Here is an 18,000-nt window from a genome sequence, read left to right as displayed (position 1 = left end):
CGTTTCGCAGATCAGTGTGCTCCAAGTCAATATGAAACTAAGCATTCTTTATTTAGCAGTTATTTACACAGACAGCTCCAAGAACACTAAAGTGGTCTCCTGAAGGCAAGGGGCTAAGGAAGCTGCTCCTGTCTGCCTGGTATTTTCCACACTACATAATCAGGAGCTATGGAGTTCCTTTGAGAGGAATGACCAGGATGTCACAAGACAGCTCAGAAAAGGGACATTTTGCCCTGGTGATCTATTGAATATCTGTTGAGCTTCACAGTGTTAAGACACTATCTTTCCAAGATGAAATATGGGATCCCTTCCATTCAAGTCATCCTCAGGGTCAGCACTCTCAGAAGATCAATCCTTGACTCATCACCAGCCAACTACCTGGAAGGCAGAACATTATGCAGCCCTCCAGTTCTTTTCCTCCACTGTGATGCCACTCTGACCTCAGCCTCCTAGAGTTTTACTCAGCTCTTTTAAGGTTCTTTCTTGTCACAGATTTTCCATATGCACTATAGTAAATCTTGCATTTTCTTCTAGTCCCACTCTGCCATCCTCAGGCTTCCTTAAAGCTGACATTGCTGTGCTCTGATTCTTTAATTATGTATATTTTTAAGATGTAGTACCCTTTGCTTCTTCAGTCACATCGCTCATTCCCTCCTTTCATATACATATTTAAGCTCAACTGAAGTCACAAGAACAGTTAGCATGCTTGCATGGGAAAAATCACATTTCATTTAAATCACAGAATCATTATTTACTAAGGCAGCATTATAAACTCCAATCAAATAAAAAATTACTGCATCTAGGATTCCTTAATTATTAATTTTCATGCTATGTGTAAGAAAATAAATCTGAAAGCTGAAATTTTAAATGCTGTTGAAGAGAAACATCTCTGCAAACAGTGGTTGAGTAGACTGACAAGATCAATAGCTTTAAGTAATTGTGATATTCAGTGGAATTCACTGAGCATGAGATCAAGAAACAAGGGATTTGACTCCTCTTATGGTCTAAATATGAGAAGAAATTCTAGACTTTATTTTGCTGACTGGGGCATTTCTTTTTTTCCCCTTTTACAACAACAAATGAAACAAAACAAAGGACATAACACTCAAGTACAGTTTCCTAATTTTGAAGATGCTTAAGACACAAAAATCAAAGTAACGGATTAATCAATCAAAACATGAGATTAGCATTTTAGGCATTTTTCCTGACAAAATGAAAATATTACATGCTTAGAAAACTTTGAATTTTTTTTTTTTAATTTTTTTTTTTTTACAAACTGCACATTCATAAAGCATATGAACAAGATTGGTAGATATCTTTCATTTGAAGCCTGGAATGAAAAGCCTCATTAAAATCTTAAAGACTCTTCTGCTTAGAGATCAGAAACTATCATCTAGAAATGAATTCATATTAAAGAAATATATCATTTTGTGTTTCTAAAAAGATTACTTACAGTGTCATATGTACCATCTGTGGCAGCTTATTTCCACATTACAGCAAGGAACCAGGAGAGTAAACTGAACATCATCTTTCCAAAAGGAAAAACTGAAATGGCCAGTAGGCCATCCATTGCATACTGTGGAAGCATATTTAACTGCATTTCTAAACTGGTCAAACCATTAAGGCAATATTTGTGTTGGGATGAGTCCACTTTCACTTCTGTCATTCAGCCACTATTAAAGCCTTTATGTCCTATAAGAAATACAGAACGCACAGGGAGCAGGAGGCAAGGGAAAATCTAAGGCAGCACTGCATGAAATGTTGCACTAATAAAGGGGTTAGGCACTATAGACATTAAGACAAATTCTAGTATGCTCTTTATACTAAAACTGGGTCGTTGTCAAGAAATTGCTGATGTTAGATTTTCTTGTCATGAATAATAAGAGCAACTCTGCCAGAATGTGCAAGTCATAAAATAGACTAGAAAATCTTATGAATGACGGTAACATTTGAAGCTCACTGTAATGTTACTAGATATGCCCTCTAACTGATGCTATATTTAGTATCAGTTAAAATTCCTTGGCATCAAACCCACTGGTGCTCATGAAACTAGAAAGCAGAGGTGTTTTAAGTTCAGCAGAGCATGCTACTGCTGACATTCAGTAGCTCTGCTGTTTCCCTGTAAAGTTCTAGGGGGAACAAATAATCTCAAAATATGGTTGAGAGGCTGTATGACCAATTTTTCCATAATTCTCACATTTTAAAACATTTAGTATATAAAAGAAAAAAATCTAGAATAAAGTATCCTAATTTATTACTTAAATAAAAAAAAAACATATTCATAGATTTTAGAAATATATTGATTAGTTATCCATAATGACTTCATTCATTAAAACATATAGCTTAAGAAGTGGAAAAGGGAGAAATTGCTAAGGTTTCACTAATCTCAAAGCTGTAAGTAAATTAAACATAAAAGTTCTATCTATAAATATCATTTAGCATAAGGATGTCTGATAAATCTCATTGACTTTACATTTCCTTAACTCGTGTGAAATTTATAGTCCTACACAATTCTTAACTCACTCACAAAACCTCCAACACCTTTTAATCTCCATAAAATAAACACAAAAGGGCAGACTCCAATTTACTAGATAACATATTGTAGAAAGGGACAACACAAGAGAAAGCATGTACCTGCTACTTCAGCTTTGCATCTGTCCTGTAACTCTGTCAAGAATAATGCTCCAGGTCAAGAGAAACCCCTCAGTGGATCTCACATCTGCTTCCTGTCTTTTCTCACCTTGCTGCTTTCATCATATTGCTAATATTGTGTTTATGAACTAAAATTTGTACTTAAATAAGCATCAATTTATATGAACAAATACAGTAAGTTATAGGTATTAACACATCACTCATCTTGGCTACTTCATGACTATTACAGATAAATTTTTTAAAAATGTGATCTGTTCCTCTTACTGCTAAGGTTTGAAGAGTAGCCTCTTTCTGTTAAAAAAAAAAAGAAAAAAAAAAGAGCTGTCATATGATACAAAGTCTAAACAGGATGAAATAAGGTAAAATTACTTTGCATATGGAATTTGTGGCACAGATTTTATCTTCTCAATTCTAGTGGAGAGAAAGTCCAGAGTATATGGTCTCCAAACAGAGTATCTGTACTTCTGGAGGCAGTGTCAAGGACACTGAAAGCACAAATTCAGATGTTTAAGAAATTCTAATGATATTTATGAGTGATTCAGCCTCTACAGATTGTATCTTTTTTTATGTTTGTGCTCATCTTCATTCCCAGAAGCAACTAAAAAGCTAATAAGTGATGGATGGAGAGGCATGAAGCTTTGAGATGGCAGTTACTCCAACCTGTATCCATGTTTTAAATAAGACAAGTGATGAGAATGGACAGGCCAAGATGAGGAAAGGATCACAATATTTTCACTTTCTAAAGTGAATAAAGGAGAGAAGAAAAAGAGGTTTTTTTCCCCTTCTGGTTCTATTCTGACTTGGGCATAGGAAGTTAGCAGAGGTTTCCTGACAACACTGACTGTCAGAGAGCTGGTGATGGCAGCTGTTTCTGTGAAATCGTGGTAGGTGCAGATGTTGGATGATCTAAAGATGCATCAGGCTGCTCGTGGTCATCCACAAAGACAGTCAGAGCCCAGATATTGCCCACTGACATCAAGGCTGTTGGTACAAAGCACTTGGTACAAACCACTGGTAGAACCTTTATTGATTGCTTTACAGTCCATACTGGGATGTGTAATATGGTGGTTACTTTGCTACCGTTAGTCAGACCAAGGTCACCACATTTACTACATTATAACCACAATTTTTATCCAACACAGGTAGCAAAAGGCCTTGGCCTCTTAGCTTAATCATTTTGTCAAGAAGGAAGAAAAAGTCTTGTGGTTAATGCTGTACAAAAAGCTTCAAAGGTTGGTAAGATGACAAAGAAGAAACACTAAGCAAACAAGTAATGAAATCAAACCAAAAGCTTTAAAAAAACTCCCAAAAAAACCAACAAAAAAGTGCCATAGCAGAATTTCAGTAAGTTATTCAAAACAGAAGCAAAATCTATAAGAAAAGAAGCAGATATATGTGATATTACCAATTACAATCTTCTTCTGGCATCCAAAATCATAGTATCTATATTCCTTTCTACCCTGATGCAGAAAAAATGCATTTGAAAATAATTATGTATTGACAATAATGCATACTACCATTTTAACATAGCTGAAAAGTCTGCTGACTACCACATGCCTCTGCACATCCAGAGCCCAGATCTCAGATTTTACCCAAAAATATTCGAGGCTGCCATTTGGATGTACAGACAGGCTAATCCCGCACATGCATCCTGCTGCTGCCATATAAAATGCGAGCTGCACTAAGTGCCAAAAATGGGGGCTTAACTGATAAGTTTTCTCAGAATATACCTAACACAAACTGATAGAATTGGGTTTCTTGCAAAAAGCAATTTTGGCTCCTATTTTCTCTTAAAAACAGGGCCCACCCTTATTATGTTATAGCCTAGAGATTAAGTTACATTCATCCAAAAAGTAAGAGACTGAGCCTGAGCTCCTTCTTTTGCTAGAGGCAATGCAAATTTGCATTACTGGCTACACAGAAGTTAGACTAAAAAAACATTACTTTGCAAAAGGCATGGCCATTTATTAAGCCACTCTAACTTGATCAAATTCACCCCATACTCAATGTCCATCAATGAAATTGCACCGGCATGCTAACCAGTGTACTTAACATAATGTGAAGGTGTTTTACTGCTTTCTGCACAATATAATTTCTCATTCTGTCCTGACATGGGGGTTTGAGTAAATAGTCAGCATTTTGGAAGATGAAGCTGGAAAATTAGAATCTATGAAAAAAATATCAAGAATACTCTATTCACCCATAAATAATTTCAGCTAATTTTACAGTTGTTATGCTGTCCATAAGTACAAAAATGCAAAAGTGTGTACTCTGTTCTATCAACCTTTTTTTTAATGGATAAAAAGAAATAAAATAAATCAGTAAAATGTATCCAAGACAGAATATATTTTCAGTAAAACATCATTAATCTTCCTTAAATGCATACTGGATGTAGAAGCAATGGGTTAGCTGTTTTCTGATGAACCAAGACTAAGAAGACATCTAGCCAGTCACCTCTAGTGGCCAAAACCAAATCAGAGAAGAAAATAGAGATACCATCAAGCAGGAACGCAATGAGATGAAGATACCAGCAAGCCCTGGTAAGAACACAGGGTGGGGGATGAACAGATCAAGAGCAGCCCTGGCTAAGAAGGTCTTGGGTGTGCTGGTGGGTGAGTTGCTGGACATGATCCAGAAATGGACACTTGCAGCCCAGAATTCAATGGGAAGAGAAGGGAAGGGAAGGGAAGGGAAGGGAAGGGAAGGGAAGGGAAGGGAAGGGAAGGGAAGGGAAGGGAAGGGAAGGGAAGGGAAGGGAAGGGAAGGGAAGGGAAGGGAAGGGAAGGGAAGGGAAGGGAAGGGAAGGGAAGGGAAGGGAAGGGAAGGGAAGGGAAGGGAAGGGAAGGGAAGGGAAGGGAAGGGAAGGGAAGGGAAGGGAAGGGAAGGGAAGGGAAGGGAAGGGAAGGGAAGGGAAGGGAAGGGAAGGGAAGGGGATTTTTCTCTGCAAATCATTAGAACTGATGAACCTGAAAGAAGTTGTGCCTAAATGTGGTTTTAGTCTTGCCATTGATTGTTTTTACCAGGGAGAAATGAGGTAGACAGACTGTTGGTATGAAAAAAACATATTCTTTGAATAATCAGTACAACATTGAAAAAAAAATACTATGCAAGAAACAAAAGTGTATTGATATATATATATAAATATATATCTGTTGGGTTGCTGCTGACTGGATGCCAGGTGCCCACCAAAGTCACTCTATCTCTTGCCTCTTCAGTCAGGAAGATGAGATAACTTTAAGTCTCTTGGGTTAAGATAAGCATATGGAGAGATCACTCACCAATTAACTGTCATGGGCAAAAAAAACTTGAGTTGGGGAAATTAGCTCAATTTATTACCATAGGCAGGGCAGGGACACAGCTGGCTCACCATGGTCTCTACCATGGGTTGCAGGGAAATCCCTGCTCTGATGCCTGGAGCATCTCCTCCCCCTCCTTCTTCACTGACCTTAGTTTCTGCAGAGTTGTTGTTCTCACATTCTCACCTCTCTCTTCCTGTTGCTGTTGCACAGAATTTTTTCCCTCTACTTCTTAAATATATTATCCCAGAGGTGCAACCAGTGTCCCTGATGGGCTTGGCCTTGGCCAGTGGTGGGTCCTTCTCGGAGCCAGCTGGCATTGGCTCAGCTGGACATGGGGCAAGCGTCAGGCAGCTTCTCACAGGAGTCACTCCTGTGCCCCTGTGTTACAAAACCTTGCCATGCAAAGCCAATACAGTATCTTTATCAAAAATCATGCTATTTAACATTAGGATGTTGGGTTAAACCATGTCACTCTTACTGTGCCCAAATGCTACCTGTCACGAAACTGCACTGAGATACTGTCTGACAGGGCGATCTGAACCCATTCCCCAAATCCCACAAACCATTAAAGAAGTTGCCCATGATCCACATCAGGTAATATATTTCCTGCCTAACTCACAGCTCCCTGGAAGGGAACATCCTGAGACATAATTATTTCATATCTGCCCAAAGCTGTGAGATGAGGGGGTGAGGGCAGTGGGCTCTGGGCTGCTGCTGGCGAGCGGCGGCTGCTGGACAGCTCCCTTGGGGAAGGCTCAGCTCAGCTCACGCAACCTGCGAGCCCAGCCACGGCACCCAGCCTCTTGCCATTTCACCCTTCGTATGCGTTCTACTCTAAATAATGCAGAGATGCAGTACTGGGGTTTTATACTTATTTGAGGAAAATAAAAATCCAAAACACTTTGTCTTTACCCACTTTTGTAGGACAGGAGAGAGGCACTGGATCTCAGCAATTCATGAAGGCTGGTAATGTGAATGAAGTGCACTATCTACAGGCAACATCTGTACCTTCTTTCAACCTTATTTTTATAACAACTACAATTTTCACGTGCAAGCAAGGTATGACCTCTTCTCAATCCCAGTTATTTGAGATTTTCTGAGCTCATTGTAAGAAAAGAAAAAAAAAAGCTAAATAACTTCGCAATCAAAAAAAGACCTTAATGCTGAACTTCTAAGAGAGTCTAAAATTACTGACAGTTGTGACTGAAGGAAATAGATAGCTTAGTGCTTTTCAAACAAATTGATGTGTAATCCTGAAACAGTCCTATATGTCAAATGGCAGGTTGGAGACAGGGAGTTGACTGCAAAATCAACATCTCAGTGCAGTTCCAGTAAATGCTAACAATAATATTTTCAAAAGGTGCACACACATATATGCATGTTCATAGAGAAATTATATATAGACATTTTAAAGATGCCATTGCATGCTTCAAATATCTATTAAAAATAACATCTGATGAAAATTACCTTTAATGCTCTATAATTAAATACAATACCTAAATGCCTATGTATAGACATCCAAAAGGAAATAGACAGAGATACAAATGGATTTATTAATCTTTCTGTTCATATAAAGTTAAAGACTGACAATTATATCAGAGTATTTAAAAGGAAGTCAGAGAATAAAACTGCAGTATTCCATCATCATGCTATTTAACCTGCCAGTATATAGATAAAGGAAAAAAAACAATGCAGAGCATTGTAGATGTTCCTCTAACATCCTTTTTCCTAACTCTAAACTCTAGCTTTCCTAATTTGTTTACTAAAATGTTATGTTTAAGATTCAAAATTATCTTAGCAACTTTACTGTTTTTTCCTCACATAAGAAAGCTATCTTTTACATATTTTTATGCTCAGGAATACTTGTTTTAATTTATTCATACATACTTGAGACTAAATAATCTATGACCTAATTGTTTGTTTTCTGAACTTTTATAAGGAAGAAGACAAATATCCATCATGAAGTATTCAAAGCACTCCCTCACAAGACCAAAGCAAGAGCGCATGAAATTGAACTCAAAAAGAGCCTCCATTCTGTGTGACTTCTTGGCTGACACAATTCAGATATTTATAGCTTTACGAATATGCCACTGGAAAAGAACTTGAAGCTTTTTCTAGCTAGGAAGGATTAATGAACATGTGCACCTGGTAATTACAGCACTCCATCTTTCTCAAAGCCCTCACATTGCCTCAATGGCAGAAACTGTAATGAAAAACCATTGAAAATATCAATCTGCAATTCCATAAGTCATTTAATTATTAAAATATAGAATCTCTTTTCATACTTTCTATGAACTATGCTAACAGTGGTATGCAAAAAATCATACTTTCTGCTTCCTGTTATTACCTGGAACACCTCATTTAAAATGAAAAATTAATCTGATATCAACTTGGGGTCTAACTCACTCAAGATTCAGATTTGAAAATGCATGGTAATAACTGTCAAATACTTCCACAAGAGCAGAAAAAAACCCTAACAGCCTGGGGTAATGCATACAATTCTAAGAAGACAAAAATTACACACTAAATTTCAAAAAAAGTTTATTTGAAAAGAAATGTTTAAAGATTGGGGAAAACAAGCATTCTGTACTTTTTTCCTAAAGAAGGTTTTTAGAGTTATTGTCAGGTGGAAACTTTTTAAAAAGTACTGCATGCTGCCACAAACATTTGTCTAATATACAAGCCACTAGAGATCTACAGAAGCTAGGGTACTATTTGTTTGTTAAAACACTTCCTGAATAAACTTGAAAAACACTATGCACTTCATGCTCTATTTTGAGGTTAAACAATACTGGAAAAACTTGGAAAATATTACAAAACAAAAGCCACTTTATCATCAAAGTAGTAAACCCCCAAATAGTCTTTGAGCATCAATATTTGAATTTTCTTATGTTATTCTGACATTTGATATAATATTAACCTGAAACAGCCAGATACATGAAGGGATGAAGCAGACTACCCAAAAGTAAAAACAACCTTACCAATACAGATTATTTTAAGCAAAAAGCCTCAACTGCTTTACAAGTGAAATTAAATTTTAATACACATTTTAGTGAAGTCCTTAGCTATTATAACATTTGAATGAAAGCCAATTATAACCTAAATGCACAGACATCTATATGGCTCTAAAATAGTCTTTTAAAAGATATTTAAGCACACTATGAGATTTGAGCATTAAAAATGGCCTTTTATTGTTAAAACATACTGTTCCTTGGTGAATTATAGAAAAAGAAAAGGTTCCAGTAGAGATAAGTGTGCATGAAATGCTCTCTCAAGAGTATTCAACCAAACTGACTGCAATAAGGGGACTTCAAAAAGCAGCAAGAGAAGAGATGTTCAAAGCACCTTGCAGCTTTGGGCTACTGGCCTCTACTGCTGTTTTTAATACAGTTAGGTTTAACTTGGGAGCGGATAAATAATTGACAGAGGTATTTTCAGAAAGCTTTGATCACCGCACCGTTTGTCACAAGCTCCAAAGTAGTCACTGCGATAACACTTAATCTGGGGCTTCTTATTTCAAGTACAAAAGCATCCCCTCCCACCTACTGCTCGCAGACTCCTGCATCAGAGCAGGAGACTTAAGATGCAGCCTGCACAGCACTAACACGCCACGCTCTCCCCCGGCAGATTCCTTCTCCAGCACGCCTATTTTCGCATCCTTACCTTTAAAAGGCTGTCCAGAACCTGCAAAGTTCTCCCAGACGGTTTTAGTTCAGAGCATCCAGCAGTGCATCCGCACAAAGCTTTGCCATTGCGAGTGTGAAGAGAAAGAGCTGCTGGGATGCTGAATGGCACATCAGCCAACTTTGTGTGTATCCGCGGCTCCCTGAAAAAGCTGGACTGAAATTCCCCTCGCCTGCGGATTGGATTCAACAGCACTCAGTAACTGTGAGAGGGAGCAAGGATTTAAAAAGGGAAAAGGGAGAAGCGGCAGGGGGAAGGGGGGGCACGTCTGAAGAGAAAAGAAAAATCCTGTCCTGGATACTGGAAAAGTCTTGGCTGTGAAATACAAGCTGCTCTTCAGAGTCCCACAAATACTTGCAAAACTACTCTTCTGTAATGTTTTCATTGCACTGTGTACCATAGGATGCCATCAGTCTAACAGCTGATATTTCAATATAGAATGTGTTAAGTATTTGCCTAACTAACATATTAAGGGATAACACAAGCATTTCAGCCTTCATGCTAAAATCATAAAGTGCAATATGTGAATAAAACTAATTTTAGATATAGTTAGACTACAATTTTCCTAATTTTCTGCAGATTATTTGTGTACTTATTTAGATTCAACTAACTGTAAAAAAATGTTATCTTCCCTGTCATATGTAGATATTGAAGTTACCATATAAGGGCCCATCAGTGTAGACTTGTCCTGCATGACTTGTCCAGTCCTTGTAGCAAATCTACCTACAACACTAAGTCCCACCTTTACACTTTATTTGCTAGTCAGTCTAGAGTGAATCAGAGTTTGCAGCGATGCTACTACATTACACATGCTTTAAATATTCTTTACCAGAACAATGCTTACACTATTCTGATGAATCTGTCTAAAATGAAATATTTTTACCTGTTATAGCTAATGATGCATATAGTATATACAATAAAATTTAAACTTTATGTATCTAGGAAGACTGGGGTTCTTTCCTTGCAAATTTGGCCTTTGCCAATTCAGGAATAACATTGAATAACATACAATATATGCTTTATCATACAGTCTTTCTCAGACCATAGTAGGGTGCAAATTTATTTCCGCTTGCTGACAATAAAAATACCATTTTCTAGTGGCTCTACTCTTTTGGCACTGGCACAGCAGTTTGAGGTTAGAAGTAAAAGTGCCAGGAAGATAAGAGGCCAGATGTACCATGGAGGTGATGACCTCATTTGGTAAAAAGAAAAATATTTTTGGCATATAGTTTAAATAGCACAGTTTATTTCAAGTAGTACCTTTTTTTAGTGAGTTTGGATGAGGAGGAACACCTCAATTGCCCCCAGGGTCACAGGACCCATTAAAACAAATAAGACACACAATAAAGGTCAAGCAGGAAAAAGGACCACCAAGGTAAAGGACACTGCTCCCAACTATATCTATTCAGTGTATTTGGTTTTTTTTCTCTACAAACATTGTATCTGTCTAAATGTGAAAGAGTTTGCATTCCAAATTGCATTACCAATTATGAGGCGTTAAATTGGCCTGTATAGGTTTTTCAGCTCCTATTGACCTCATCAAACAGCTGTGATTTCTAAGCAATCAGTCTCTAATGAGTTTAGAAACAATAAAGAGAAGTTAAAATACCAGATGTATTTAATTTATCTTTAAAGAAAAAAATAGCTCTCTTAAGATGTACATCTTGAAAACTTTAATATGTACAAAATGTTCCTTGGTTTTGCATTTTTGGCTAATGTGTGGAGGAATCATCCTTTAGTGACTGAAAAGGAAAAACAGTACTTATGCTCTGCCCGTGTCTTTTTAGTATAGTTAGTGCCTTATCAGCACTCAAACACACTCCTGTGAACAGCTCTAGAAAACTACCTAGGATGCTGCAATACCTTAGCTCTCTTTCAATCTTGTCTTGGTTTTATTGTCTTATACTGCAAACATCTGTAATGCACTGAAAATTATACTGCAAATTTTAAAACCAGGTAAAACCTGTGCACCTAATGAAAGTAACATCTCAGAGGAAGAACCAAGATGCAAAGTGTAGCTATTAATTGCAAGGGAAAAAATGCTATACACCCATCACAAGTAAAGATTACAATATTGCTAGAATATTCTATCTTAAAGAAGATTTTTGTCAGTACTTTTTAAAGCTAGTTAAGATCACCAAAATTTACAAGTTACTATATTAAATACTTAAATATATTGATTGAAGGGTAGAGTACAGGCTCATTGAAAGGGTTATTAACAGAAGAAAATTTGTAGCTGTAAGTTCAGTGATTAAAGTATTTAATGTTTGAGGGCAGTCAGTTCATCATCTTTCCTGTGCACAAAAGTGATTGAAAGCAAAAGGGCCTTTACAAAAGACACTTTTAATGGTTTGTTTGTTTATGTTTGATGACTGTTTAAGTAAGCAGGAAACCAGATAACCTCTCTGCAAACAATTCATTATGTAGCTGCTACAGTACTACAGCACAACTTCAGCAATCATACTGCACAGTTCATGTGCACTGAGCAGTGCCTTTTGTGTCCTCTGCAGAAATATTGCACAGTCATATTAAATAAACATTTTTCATTCCTTTTGACTGTAGTGTACAAGGACCGAATATAAAGAAACATCCTTGCAAAAAGATTCAAGTGCTAATCCCAATTTTTGATTTACACTACAACCTAAAGTAGTTTTACTTTTCCCCCTGACATTTTGCAGCCTTTCAGTGGAGCTAATACAGCCCATCTCCCCAATCACAGTTCTTTCAGAAAACCAGAGGACTAGACCCTGAATACAAAAGTCACTAAAATGACCCCACTGATTGCAGCTATCAAGGAGTTATACAGAGATAAAATGGTTTCTAAGTTATCTAAGGTTGAATGTGTGGAGAACAAACTTTGACTTAGGAAATGAATAGGAATTCCACAGAGACGTGTCTGTGTTTGCCATGAACTCTCCTACAAGTGTCAGAAGGCTTCATATTTAAACAGATGTAGATAATCCACAGCAGATCCCAGATAATGTGGAAAACATTTAATCTGAACGTGAAAAGAAGCACATCAGTGTAGAGGGTCCATATTCAGAGCGTTTTGTGGCCAGACAAATCCCAGAAGAGCTACCTCATTGCTCTTGGATCATCATCTAGAACATCTGTGTAAGGAATGTACAAATGACCTTGCCGTGATTACTGACACTTATGTTTGTGACCATACTGGAGATAATACTCTGCACATTAAACCCAAGACTGCAGTGTGATTTGGGTAACCAAAACCAGAAGTCAGGAAAACTCTCAGGAAAAAGAGTGGCTTAAGTTAAAAGCAGTGAATGTTACTAAATGAGATTGCCAGATCTATCAGCTTTCAAATTTTTGATTCACTGTCCTGCTGAGCCTGACATCTTTTGGTCAGACAGGTATCGTAATAGGAATGCAGAAGAAAAAATAATTTCAGCAGCATTAAAAGGACTGTATCTCAAAGACATTGTTCATTTTTTGGAAAAACAGCACAAAAAGGGGCACTTTATAGACAGGTATTTTATTCATCTAGGTTATTTCCAGGAGGTATTAAGAATCCACAGGTAAAGGAAACACAGAGGATCTAAAAAGAGCTCCCATTCTCTATTCTTACTGCTAAAAATGCTGCCATTTTGGCTTTAAGCACTCCTGTCATTCCTAGGCCAGATTCTTGAAAACAGAAACTGCATAAAAGATATAGTCACACCTGAAGTTGGCATAGTTTATAGGCTATTGTAGCATGTGGAATAAGGTTAACATTACCATTAAAAATTCTACAACCTTCAAGCCTCAAAGTATTCTCTATTCTTTATGCTTTTAGAACTTAAGTTTGTGTTTTCTACTTCCCATGACAGTGAGAGAATTCAGGAGCTAAAATTGTTAGGGAAAAGGCCCTGCTGCTGCAGTACACAATCAAGTACTGCAAGTATTGCAAGGACACAACTAAGAATAAAAAATTAAATTAAGAGCAAAAGAATGAAAAAGATAACCTTCAGTTTGCCCTGAAAAGGTGAACACCCCTTCACAGCATTGGTCCCTGTTCAGCATTGTGTAACACATCTGCAGGAGGTAGTGATTCCCCATCCCTCCCTCCCATGTGTGCCAAACAAACTCAGGAGGCAAGCTCCGTTTTATTGGCTTTTTTACAGATTGGTTACCTACTGTGAAGTAAATATTTCCAGTTTCCAGCTATTAGACAAGAAAAGGTCTAGTTATAATCCATTATAAGCTTTCCTGATAATGCAGGTTTTTCTGAACCTTGAGCAGGAGGTGCTGTAGAGGACCAGGATTTACTCTGAACTCCTTATTTACTCATCTCCACTCCTGTTTTCATCTTGATCGTTTTAAGTGACTTTTGTGAAGAGGAAAGTCAACAGATCAACCTTAGGCTTTGTACGCCCCCCCTCAGAACTACACCCATATCTACCAGCTATATCAGATCATCCAGATGACCTTACAGACTTGCTAGATACCATTAAAAATGTGCTTAAATTATATGGATTTTTGCTTTGTACCATTTGTGAAGAACTGTTCCATGGTTTCACTATGCTGTGTGTCTCCAGGTTGGAAGTCCTTGCATAGTAGATGAGGTATTTTGCAGGTGCTCATGAAGCTGAAATAAGTCAAAAGACTCAAAAACTCTCATGGGTGAACACTTGTTGAGTTACTCACTCAAAATTACAATTTGTTTTGTTGATTTCACCTTTCATTTTTCTTTTTAAATAACGAAGGTTTGAAGTAAGCTGTGTTTTGTTACTGTCAGGGAAAACAGCTCAGATTACAGATACCATTTAAAAAAGAAGTTAGATTAAAAAGAGGTATATTAGTAAGGTATATTAGTATAACATACCCATAAAAAGTTATTAGCAAAGTTCTAAAGGGATGGAGATGTAAGAAATTCCTTAACACTGACAACATCAAAGTTGAACACCAAGTTGAACAGAAAGGAGTAGAAACTGCTCTTTCACCTGTAAAAAAATACTGCCTGTAACTGCTAGGGCACCTGCTGTGCTATCAGCACTGCAGATCTTTCTGCCAATATACTGCCTGTTTCTTCTGATGGGGCTGCCATGCCCTGTCTTCGGCTCTTGGCACGTGCACAGATTACTTCTGGATTCAGTAGTGAGCTTATCTCTAAAATTTGCTTTGACTAACACATCTGAAAAATGATACTGCAATATCGTGCAATGCTTTTTCCTTCCAGGCAGATTAATTAATTTGCCAGAAGCCTGTGTGTGAAGGGCACAGGGAGGCTCGAGATGTGTTCTCTCTGTTGGTATCCCCAATCCTGATCACCTGCCTTGTTGGCTGAAAAAGTGATTGTTCACCTGACAGGTACCAGGGAGGAGGAGTTCACGCAGAGTTCTCATACTGCAATTCATATCATCACATCTCAGTCAATTGGATTGGGCCAGTCCACACAGGACATTGAAATGAGATTTTACAGATTAATTAATTTTTAGCAAAAAATTTGTTAAAAAATGGCAATTTTCCATGACAATAATTACTTTATTCTCATCGTCCAAAAACATAAAAAAAATTTCATTTTTATCTTCAAATTATAATTCTTATTATTACAGTTGAGAGAAAAAATGTCAATAATTGTTTTGCAGCTTAGTATTTTTAGACCAATCACCATATATCTTGAAAAAAATTATGAGGTGCATTACAGGAATGTTGTCAGCTACATTAAACACCGTGAATAGTTTCAGTAGCTCTAATATATAAATTTACATATATCATCCTACCACTGAAAAGCGTATTTTAAAACTAATATTTGATTTTGCTCCTTCTGCACATCATGTGGTTTCATTCAAGATTAAATTTAGCATGAGAAATTGTCCTGTGATGAAAAAGAACATCACTCAAAGTGTGCACACCAGTTAGAAAGATGGATTTATTCTACTTCAAAGAAATGCATGTTCTATTTAGGCTTGTATTTTATCACACTGGGTTTGGATCTTAAATATTCATTTTGATTATGTATTATTTCACTGATTTATTCCCTCATTAATTCAATCCTATAGTAATGTGATCAACTTCAATGGATATATTTAAACTGTTACATACATTTTATCTTTTTGTGCTACACCAAATTCCTCATCAAAATAGTTAATTAAGGAAGAAAATCAAATTTTTCTTAATCTCACACTAATGCATAATTTTTTCCTCAAAAAAAATACAACTTAATTATGAAAATGAATCCATGAATTATGTGAAGACATGTGAGTTATATTAGAAATGAGCATAGCAAATGAAAAATCGACACAGTATTCATGTTTGATTTAATACATCAAAAGTGAAGCAAGAGTGTGTCTAGAGAGCTCATGGGTCACATCATCTGACAGATATGTAATACCCAAACGAGTGCTGATAAGAAGATAAAATGAGATATATCTGCTTTTCAATCTAATGTTTTGTGAAGTCTGTTTGTACGTATTCATTTTGGTGTCTCAGTTACAAAAGCAGTGTAATACAAAATGACTTGGGACCTCCAAATTTTTTCTCCTCAACAAGATTTTTTTTCTGAGACTTAGTGCAGAATCATTATTCCTGATTTTCAAAGAATCTGAAGGAGCCAAGTTCTCTTATCTCAGTGGAATGGATGATCCTTTAGCCCCTTGCTTCTCAGATGTCTTTGAAAAACCTACGTCCTTTCCCTGATTATCTGTCTATTGAAAAGAACATAAAATTTACTTATCTGGGGTATCCAGTATGAAAAATGTGCACACATTGCTGAAAGATGATGGTGATGTGAATACGATCAAAGGAAAACATGGGGTTAGATTCAGCAATAAGGCAGTGATAATTTAACTGCCTTCAGCAGAGGTAAGAGTGATTTAAAAAAAACCTTGCTTTTTTATTAGTGAAAAAGGAGGAGAGTACAAGGCTTACAGTAAATACAATGTCATTCACATTACAGACATTTAAGTAAAAAAATTCCTTTCTTTTTTCTCTTATCTTTTTTACCCTTTCTTTCTTATGTTTCTTTTCTCACTCAGTCACCATCATCAGCAACAAGACAGTAAAAGCAGCTACACATTTCCACATTTTCAGGAGCACAAAGTACTATCATGTTCTATTTGTATCATAGCTGTGGCCAGTGTGACTGGCTGGAATATTACAAGGATAGGTCATCACTTAAAAGTAGTATTTTAGTTCACAAAGAAAAAAAATGTTATAAAAAAGACAGCCCTTACTTAGTATTTCTGTTCTCAGCCTAAGTAACTTATATATTGATGACAGAGAATTTGATGCTTAGCTTATGCAAACTACTTTTTAAACAATTGAAAATATCACTGATTCACAAGAGTTAAAGCTAACAATTAAAAACAACCCTAAGACTTCTGCTGATGTGTTTACAGTTATTCAATACAGATTTCTCATAGTACCATGACCATCAGTTTCTATGTATGGAATCTTTTCTGTCTCCTTCTAATGAAATAAATATCAGCTACATTTTTTTTTTCCCCAAAATGGAAATAAAAAATACAGGATATTCTAGAAATTTATTAGTAATTTTTAAATTATCAAGTTTTATTGTTGTTTGTCTTTATTATTTATCAAAACTTAGAATTGGGCATGATAAGGTGTATGTCTAAAAACTAAATAAAATCATTGTGCATAGTGTTAATATTATGAAGTTGAATAAAAATAGATAGCATCTTGATTGAATAAATTAATTGCTGGAGGCTTAAACAGAAGTCATAATAGGGAGAGAATACTGCCACAATTCGGCTAGATAATACAGTTGCACATAATAGACAGTTTTATCCATCTTAGGAAAGCTGCAGAAGTATCACTGAGTGTCTTGAAGGTCAAATATAAACTTGACATTGTATTGCTTCTACTGCTATGTCAGAAAATGATACATCACAGTTATAAATGTATTAGTGTGAAAAAACCTTGTGTGCAATTTGCATTTTGAAAGCAATATCAAAATATTAACTCCTAAATACTCAAAACACCCTAGAAAGATAGTAAAGTAGAACACATCACAGAATAAAAATAAAAAGGAGGGAATTATATTCATATTTATAGAAAAACAACTACATAAAAAGTGAGTTCAATTAAATATTTTCCATGTTTCTGGAGTATATACAGATCATACGGATACAATGAACAATTTTAATTAGATCAAAACAGCGAAAGAAGAAACTGGATGGGTATGTAAATTCCAAATACCTTGGGACCTGCTATTACTGAAAATAATTTCACAGTCTTTTACATGTAGAATTAAAGACAGCAATGAAGATCATAAAATTAAACTTAAAATTGACTTATGATTCAGTTGAAGAGCTCTGCTCTTTTAGACTAAAACACTGCTGGTTCCTACCTTTATGTCCTGGGCAGACATTTTTTAATTATAGCTAGTTAGGAATTTCATCCAATA

General features: G+C 36.3%; 1 protein-coding gene and 1 long non-coding RNA gene across 15 annotated transcripts in view; one reads left to right on the top strand and one right to left on the bottom strand.

The window, feature by feature from the left end:
* The window catches only part of DMD (dystrophin), a 1,045,484-nt gene that overhangs the window by 501,337 nt on the left and 526,147 nt on the right, over positions 1-18,000 (bottom strand). The window contains exon 1 of one of the 14 annotated variants that reach the window (XM_068179806.1): positions 9,615-9,757. The exons of the other annotated variants lie outside the window; for them this stretch is intronic. The gene's annotated coding sequence lies outside the window, so the exon portion shown is untranslated. Of the gene's footprint in view, positions 1-9,614; positions 9,758-18,000 lie in introns of those variants that run through there. 14 annotated transcript variants of the gene reach the window in all.
* On the top strand, positions 4,971-8,239 carry LOC137468267 (uncharacterized). Its single transcript, XR_010995833.1, has 3 exons — positions 4,971-5,192; positions 6,876-7,010; positions 7,891-8,239. It is a non-coding gene; the product is annotated as an uncharacterized lncRNA (long non-coding RNA).

The sequence above is a fragment of the Anomalospiza imberbis genome, chromosome 2 (assembly GCF_031753505.1).
Source record: "Anomalospiza imberbis isolate Cuckoo-Finch-1a 21T00152 chromosome 2, ASM3175350v1, whole genome shotgun sequence".
Lineage (NCBI taxonomy): Eukaryota > Metazoa > Chordata > Aves > Passeriformes > Viduidae > Anomalospiza > Anomalospiza imberbis.
This window is presented reverse-complemented; position numbering and strand designations above follow the sequence as displayed.